Raw genomic sequence first — 5,742 nt, forward strand, 5'->3', positions numbered from 1 at the left:
ATTTTCTTGACAAAAATAAACTAAATCAATTCATAACGTGTGTTTGGCTTGAATATTTGTCTTTGATGTGCTTTAGAGAAAAAATAGACAAAAACAAAAGAAACTCATATACATGATTAAATATTTTTAAAACTGTGCCTTACTACATTATATGTAATTCAGCTGCTCTAATTTTAAGTGACAATTATTGCTATGTTTTCATTTTGTGAACTGATTACACTTTAACTGAATGAAATGGGGCAGCCCGCTTGTGTGGTTGTGTGGTAGTGAGCACCAATGCCTCACAGCAAGTAGCTCTTTGATTTAAATACAGGCTGGGGTTAGGGTTACATATAGTGGGTAAAATAAGTATTGAAGATGTCACCAATTTTCTAAGTAGATATATTTCTAAAGGTGTTACTGACATGACATTCTCATCAGATGTTGCTACAACCCATCAAATCCACACATGCAAATGAATCAAACCACAGATATATAAATGTATGTGTAATAACAACAAATGACACAGGGAAAAGGTGTTGAACACATGAACAAAAGGGAGGTGCAAAAAGACCTGGAAAGACATTACCACAGCTGAAATCTATCAATATTTAGAAAGCAATCCTGACACTGTAGATTAATATTAGCTGGTTTAGTTTCAAATGATGGCCTATCAAAATGTCTTATTATGGTGTCACACAAAAAAACCCGCACATAATGGGTAAACCCCATGAACTCATGCAAGATCTCCACAACATACTGATGGCATTGGTTACAGAAGAATTTAGGATATGTCTGTGAAATACTGGGATAATAATCTGGACATATGCCATAACACCCACCATGTCTGGAGGTCAAAAGGCAATATGTCTGTGAAGGTTCTCAGTCATCCAGGTCATCGTAGTCAAAGGCGCTTGCAAAGAAAAGCGTCTGGACTTCTTTAAGTTACTTGAAGACGTTTCACCTCTCATCCGAGAAGCTTCTTCAGTTCTAAGGTCAAATGGCCGAGAGTCCCAGATATAAACCTAGTGGGAGTTTCCCCCCACAGAGGGACAAAAGGACCCCCTGATGATCCTCTAATCGCCTGAGCCAAGGTGTGAAACTGGGTGTGGGTCCCAATCAGCCAGAGTTTCGGGTGTGTTCATTGTGAAACCTGGCCCCACCTTATCATGCGAATTCCTGAGGTCAGATGGCCCAGGATGTGAGTGGGCGTTAAGGCGTCTGGGAAGGGATCTCAAAACTGGATTATAGATGGCAGACAGTTGGTGTCGTAAACCCCCGCCTCTGTTCAAAGATGGTCGCTCACAGTGGACATAGATGCTTCTTTCACTCCTCTTTCAAACCATCTGTCCTCTCTGTCCAAAATGTGAACATTGGCATCCTCGAAAGAGTGTCCTTTATCCTTAAGATGCAGATGGACTGCTGAGTCTTGTCCTGTGGAGGTGGCTCTTCTGTGTTGTGCCATGCGCTTGTGAAGTGGCTGTTTGGTCTCTCCAATGTAGAGGTCTGGGCATTCCTCGCTGCACTGTACAGCATACACCACATTATTAAACCCCCCAAAATATGACTATCCAGAGTTGGGACCAGGAAGCAGAGTTGCAGTCTTACACGCCTCTCTGCAGCTTCTCTCCTCCTGCTACCCCCGAAAAACCCATCTCCATAGAGACTGTGTCAGCTTCCAAAAAGACAAAAAACAAACTAAAAACCAGCAACAAACAACTTAAACATAAACAATCAAAAAGAAAGAACAATACAGTATCCACATCTGAACCAAAGAGTAAAACAGTGAAAAGTGGATTATTAAATATTAGGTCTCTCTCCTCCAAGTCTCTGTTAGTACATGACTTAATAATTGATCAACAAATTGATTTACTCTGCCTTACAGAAACCTGGTTGCAGCAGGATGATTATGTTAGTTTAAATGAATCAACACCCCCGAGTCATTCTAACTACCAGAAACCTCGAAGCACAGGCCGAGGGGGCGGTGTGGCAGCAATTTTTCACACCAGCCTATTAATTAATGAAAGACCAAGACAGACTTTTAATTCATTTGAAAGCCTGATGCTTAACATTGTCCACCCCAGCTGTGAAACTCAGAAACCAGTCTTACTTGTTATCATCTATCGTCCACCTGGGCCTTACACAGAGTTTCTGTCTGATTTCTCAGACTTTATATCTAATCTAGTTCTGAGCTCAAATAAAATAATTATTGTGGGTGATTTTAACATCCATGTAGATGCTAAAAATGACAGCCTCAACATGGCATTTAGTCTGTTATTAGACTCAATTGGCTTCTCTCAAAATGTAAAAGAACCCACCCACCACTTTAATCACACTCTAGATCTTGTTTTAACATATGGCATAGAAACTGAACATTTAACAGTGTTTCCTGAAAACCCTCTCCTGTCTGATCATTTCCTGATAACATTTACATTTACAATAATTGATTACACAGCGGTGGAGAGGAGACTTTATCAAAGTAGATGTCTTTCTGAAAGCGCTGTAACTAAGTTTAAGAATATAATCCACCCACTGTTATCATCTTCAATGCCCTGTACCAACACAGAGCAGAGCAGCTATCTGAACGCTACCCCAACAGAGGTTGATTATCTTGTTAATAATTTCACCTCCTCACTACGTATGACTCTGGATACTGTAGCTCCAGTGAAAACTAAGGTCTCTAATCAGAAGTACCTGACTCCGTGGTATAATTCTCAAACACGTACCCTAAAGCAGATGACTCGTAATCTGGAGAGGAAATGGCGTGTCACAAATTTAGAGGATCATCATTTAGCCTGGAGAAATAGTTTGCTGCTTTATAAGAAAGCCCTCCGCAAAGCCAGAACATCTTACTATTCATCACTGATTGAAGAAAATAAGAACAACCCCAGGTTTCTCTTCAGCACTGTAGCCAGGCTGACAAAGAGTCAGAGCTCTGTTGAGCCAACCATCCCTTTAACGTTAACTAGTAATGACTTCATGAACTTCTTCACAAATAAAATTTTTATCATTAGAGAAAAAATTACCAGTAATCATCCCACAGATGTAATATTATCTACAGCTACTCTTAGTACCATTGATGTTAAGTTAGACTCTTTTTCTCCAATTGATCTTTCTGAGTTAACTTCAATAATTACTTCCTCCAAACCATCAACGTGTCTTTTAGACCCCATTCCTACAAAACTGCTCAAAGAAGTCCTGCCATTGATTAATTCTTCGATCTTAAATATGATCAACCTATCTCTAATAATCAGCTATGTACCACAGGCCTTCAAGCTGGCTGTGGTTAAACCTTTACTCAAAAAGCCATCTCTAGACCCAGCAGTCTTAGCTAATTATAGGCCAATCTCCAACCTTCCTTTCATATCAAAAATCCTTGAAAGAGTAGTTGTCAAACAGCTAACAGATCATCTGCAGAGGAATGGTTTATTTGAAGAGTTTCAGTCAGGTTTCAGAGCTCATCACAGCACAGAAACAGCTTTAGTGAAGGTTACAAATGATCTTCTTATGGCCTCTGACAGTGGACTCATCTCTGTGCTTGTCCTGCTAGACCTCAGTGCAGCGTTCGATACTGTCAACCATAATATCCTATTAGAGCGATTAGAACATGCTGTAGGTATTACAGGTACTGCACTGCAGTGGTTTGTATCATATCTATCTAATAGACTCCAATTTGTGCATGTAAATGGAGAGTCCTCTTCACCCACTGAGGTTAATTATGGAGTTCCACAGGGCTCAGTGCTAGGACCAGTTCTGTTTACATTATACATGCTTCCCTTAGGCAGCATCATTAGAAGACATAGCATACATTTTCACTGCTATGCAGATGACACCCAGCTCTATCTGTCCATGAAGCCAGATAACACACACCAATTAGTTAAACTGCAGGAATGTCTTAAAGACATAAAGACCTGGATGGCCGCTAACTTTCTGCTTCTTAATTCAGATAAAACTGAGGTTATTGTACTCGGCCCTGAAAATCTTAGAAATATGGTATCTAACCAGATTCATACTCTGGATGGCATTACCTTGGCCTCCAGTAACGCTGTGAGGAACCTTGGAGTCATTTTTGACCAGGACATGTCCTTCAACGCACATATTAAACAAATATGTAAGACTGCTTTCTTCCATTTGCGCAACATCTCTAAAATTAGAAATATCCTGTCTCAGAGTGACGCTGAAAAACTAGTTCATGCATTTATTACTTCCAGGCTGGACGACTGTAATTCATTATTATCAGGATGTCCAAAAAACTCACTGAAAAGCCTTCAGCTAATCCAAAATGCTGCAGCAAGAGTACTGACAGGGACTAGAAGGAGAGAGCATATTTCTCCTGTTTTGGCTTCCCTTCATTGGCTTCCTGTTAAATCCAGAATTGAATTCAAAATCCTGCTCCTCACATACAAGGTCTTAAATAATCAGGCCCCATCTTATCTTAATGACCTTGTAGTACCATATCACCCTATTAGAGCACTTCGCTCTCGCTCTGCAGGCTTACTTGTTGTTCCTAGAGTATTTAAAAGTAGAATGGGAGGCAGAGCCTTCAGTTTTCAGGCCCCTCTTCTGTGGAACCAGCTTCCAGTTTGGATTCGGGAGACAGAAACTATCTCTACTTTTAAGATTAGGCTTAAAACTTTCCTTTTTGCTAAAGCATATAGTTAGGGCTGGACCAGGTGACCCTGAATCCTCCCTTAGTTATGCTGCAATAGACGTAGGCTGCCGGGGGATTCCCATGATGCATTGAGTTTTTCCTTTCCAGTCACCTTTCTCACTCACTATGTATTAATAGACCTCTCTGCATTGAATCATATCTGTTATTAACCTCTGTCTCTCTTCCACAGCATGTCTTTTATCCTGTCTTCCTTCTCTCACCCCAACCGGTCGCAGCAGATGGCCCCGCCCCTCCCTGAGCCTGGTTCTGCCGGAGGTTTCTTCCTGTTAAAAGGGAGATTTTCCTTCCCACTGTCGCCAAAGTGCTTGCTCATAGGGGGTCATATGATTGTTGGGTTTTTCTCTGTATCTATGAAGCGCCTTGAGGCGACTTTTGTTGTGATTTGGCGCTATATAAATAAAATTGAATTGAATTGAATTGTTAAGTCTGTGTTTTGGAGTTTTGTCTTTCGGGTGAACCAGTTTCTGTCTGAGCGTGTTGCTGGGTCTGAAATGCACCGGGATGTCATGCTTGGAGAAAACTCTCCTAAGTTTTTCTGATACACCGGCTACATAGGGGATGACAATGACAAGAGGCACAGAAAAGAAGACCAGACACCAGCGAGGGAGGATAAGAAGGACAGACGCAACATTGTCATCCCCTATGTAGCCGGTGTATCAGAAAAACAGGAGAGTTTTCTCCAAGCATGACATCCCGGTGCATTTCAGACCCAGCAACACGCTCAGACAAAAACTGGTTCACCCGAAAGACAAAACGCCAAAACACAGACTTAACAATGTGGTGTATGCTGTACAGTGTAGCGAGGAATGCCCAGACCTCTACATTGGAGAGACCAAACAGCCACTTCACAAGCGCATGGCACAACACAGAAGAGCCACCTCCACAGGACAAGACTCAGCAGTCCATCTGCATCTTAAGGATAAAGGACACTCTTTCGAGGATGCCAATGTTCACATTTTGGACAGAGAGGACAGATGGTTTGAAAGAGGAGTGAAAGAAGCATCTATGTCCACTGTGAGCGACCATCTTTGAACAGAGGCGGGGGTTTACGACACCAACTGTCTGCCATCTATAATCCAGTTTTGAGATCC

The sequence above is a fragment of the Perissodus microlepis genome, chromosome 5, assembly GCF_051167445.1.
Source record: "Perissodus microlepis isolate ML-2025 ecotype Zambia chromosome 5, ASM5116744v1, whole genome shotgun sequence".
NCBI lineage: Eukaryota > Metazoa > Chordata > Actinopteri > Cichliformes > Cichlidae > Perissodus > Perissodus microlepis.